Below are 3174 nucleotides of genomic sequence, written 5' to 3'. Positions count from 1 at the left end.
CATTTTTTGGAGAAGTGTAAATCAAAAAATCAAAAAATGTAGACTGACCGATCTCGAGTAGACTTGATGAAAATTTCAAATCTGTTTTCAGAATTTTTGTTGCTTTACTATATCAATCGGTACGTTGGACAAAAAACACGTCTAAATTCTTATGTTGCGCGTGTGTTAGACAAAGACAGGAATCACCGCCACCAATCTCCTAAATACATATTTATAAGCTAATACCTTGATGGAATGGGGGGAAATCGTAACTAAACGTAGTCCTCCCCTCTGTTATTAGTGCTAAATAACCTAATGTATATTTTCAAACTTTTAAAACAGCAACTGCAGTGACTTTATATGATGGTAGCACGAAACAAAACGACATCAACTCGTCAGCCAAAATTCTTCGATGGCCTTCCGGCCTAGTGGAGATAAAAAAGACTTTTGAGAGATACCGTTATGATTGACGAAAGATCTAGAAATCAAATAAATAACTCGTTACGCAAAAAAAAAAAAATATTTTTTTATCATGAGTCCAATAGGTACTTATTAAAACTACTATAACATATTATTATAACCGACGATTATTTTATCTGTTGCCATGAAGTAGTCCGAATTATTAGCTCATAATAGAACACTCACTTAAATTTTAATAGCTATATACCTAGTATCTACCTATATACACCTAATATAATGATTTATGATAATTTGGTTAATATGGATAACATTTTCAATTCAATTATTATTATTGCACACTACAAAATTAGTACCTATGTGCATATTATATTTAATATAAATGTTTATTAATACATCCTAAATAACTCAGTACATAAGTTTTTTTCTAGATCTCCGATTTCGAAAATCCGAATATAATATGAGCTGCAACGTATTGTAATTCACCATGTAAAAAACCCGTTTGAATTTATTGTGTAAGGGAATATTCATAACTATTTTGTAATATTATACTTTTAGTATAGTTTTGATACTGGTTCCCTTATGTCAAAAATATAATTTTTTTATAACATGTTTTGATTTAAAACGTCCATATATATTGACTAGATTCTGTATCCCACATCAGCATCATATTGTCACAAACAAGACAAAACCTAAGTACTTAAAATTATGCTACGTGCTCAATTGTTTTATTTTCAAGGTTTATGTCCCGCCAAAAATGACTACATTCTAAACTGGTTGGTTGAATGAGGACATAAAAACTTCGGGTTTATGAGAATAACATTGTGAACACAAACCAATATCTATTTAAAATAGATTGAATTTTAAACTTATTTTGTGTGGACCTACCAGGGTGTCAATCACTAATTAGTGATAAATGTTATAATATACATTATTTATCGAAATCATTATATTTATATATATTAGCATTTAGCAATAATATGACATAAAATTAATTATTACATAGGTACTAAAACTAATATGTGTATTTGATATTGAGCGAAGTATACAAATGATATTGAACGGATTTTAAACAACGTCCAAGGAACAATAGTAACAACTAGGTAATACAATTCTAATGAACGATTCGATCAAAAGAAAATATATAATAATGTCTAACAGCTTACACATATTAATACACATACAAATACATTTTTAATCAATAAAATATATTGTAAGGGAATATTATTATCAATTTAATCCGAAGATCAATAATTAGAACATTATATTTTCTATATAATCTACAAATTGATGAGAATTAACATATTATGATCATTAGTATACACTAAACATTATTAAAATTTTTTTTTTCAAAATAATTATGTTGAAAGCTCAGCGTCTATGCATGATGCTCAATTATTATTTCGATCCGATTTCCTGACCGGTCCTGGTAGTGCTAGTTTGATTTATTCTGAAGTATGTAAATAAATCTTTTTTTCATGGTATTATTGACATTGACGACCGCGGTTTCTTCTGTCCTTTTTAGGCCTATGGTTGTGCTATAACATTGTTATTTATTTTATTTATAGTGTTTAAGCTTCATAAGTACGCTACGTGTTTTTTGGTACATCGTTAAATAAGAAAATTGTAAATTAAATTTGTATACAATTAAATGGGTACAGTCCATGATTTTAAGCTACTCATCCATACGTGTAGGTATAATACAGAATCAACAGTATTACTGTTTTTTCTTTAGATTTATTTCACAATAATACAGCTTATGCAGTCATGCTGCAGGTACCTATAGTAGATATATAGTCATTATGAGACGAATACAATATATAATAAAACATATCTACAGAAAACAATTACAGCCTGTGATCCTTAAAACAACTATCCAGACTATTAAATTAAAAGAAAAAAAAGAAAAATGTTTTGAACAATAAAGACAATTTGCTTGATAATGTATTCACGTTAGTGAATTTAGTTTTGTTTTCCATAAAATATAATTTGTTTACAAATATACACTGTATAACAAACAATTTTTTTAATCGAAACAAAGAAAGAAAAAACAACATTTATTTTAAGTCAACCCGTTCAATTATTAACATATTGCATAATGCAGTGCCTTTTTATGCCCTTTAATTTTGGCAAGGAAGAGAGGACTGCAGAATAGTCCATTGCAATATCCCAGGAATATATTTGCAGTATTATTTGTCGGCACTCTTACGACGAGATTTCTATCAATTTCATCTTAATGAGGTATTACAACATTGACCTCTGAGTTCACTCGATACAAATGACCACCACCGAGCTGATGGTTTAGTGCGCAATTTTTGCGTCCTCGACCGTAGCCTGTACCGTGCACGTGAACAGATGACGAGAAAAAACCAATTTATAACACATACGTTTAGCTTAACCAATAAACGTTCAAGCGCACACTCTTGTGCATTATATATTTTTATATATTACGCACATACTGCACATATATATATATAATATATATATTATATATAATATATACACACAAGTGTATACTGTATATGCTTCATTCTAGTTTGTCCCCATGTAAAAACCACTCCGGTGTCATAAATCAACCATCGAATAATTAGTTATTGTTGCTGATGGCGCGCCTTGGTGGTCTCTCTCTTTTTCTCTTGCTTACTCACTGTTTCTCTGTCTCTATCTATCTCTCTCTTTCTGTAATCCCGGGAGTGCGTGCACAATGCATTTTTTAAAAATCATTTTGTAGTTCGTCGAACCCGAATCGCATGTCCCTGTGTGTCACTAGTTATGGTT

The sequence above is a fragment of the Acyrthosiphon pisum genome, chromosome A2, assembly GCF_005508785.2.
Source record: "Acyrthosiphon pisum isolate AL4f chromosome A2, pea_aphid_22Mar2018_4r6ur, whole genome shotgun sequence".
Lineage (NCBI taxonomy): Eukaryota > Metazoa > Arthropoda > Insecta > Hemiptera > Aphididae > Acyrthosiphon > Acyrthosiphon pisum.
Note: the sequence above shows the minus strand (reverse complement) of the source record.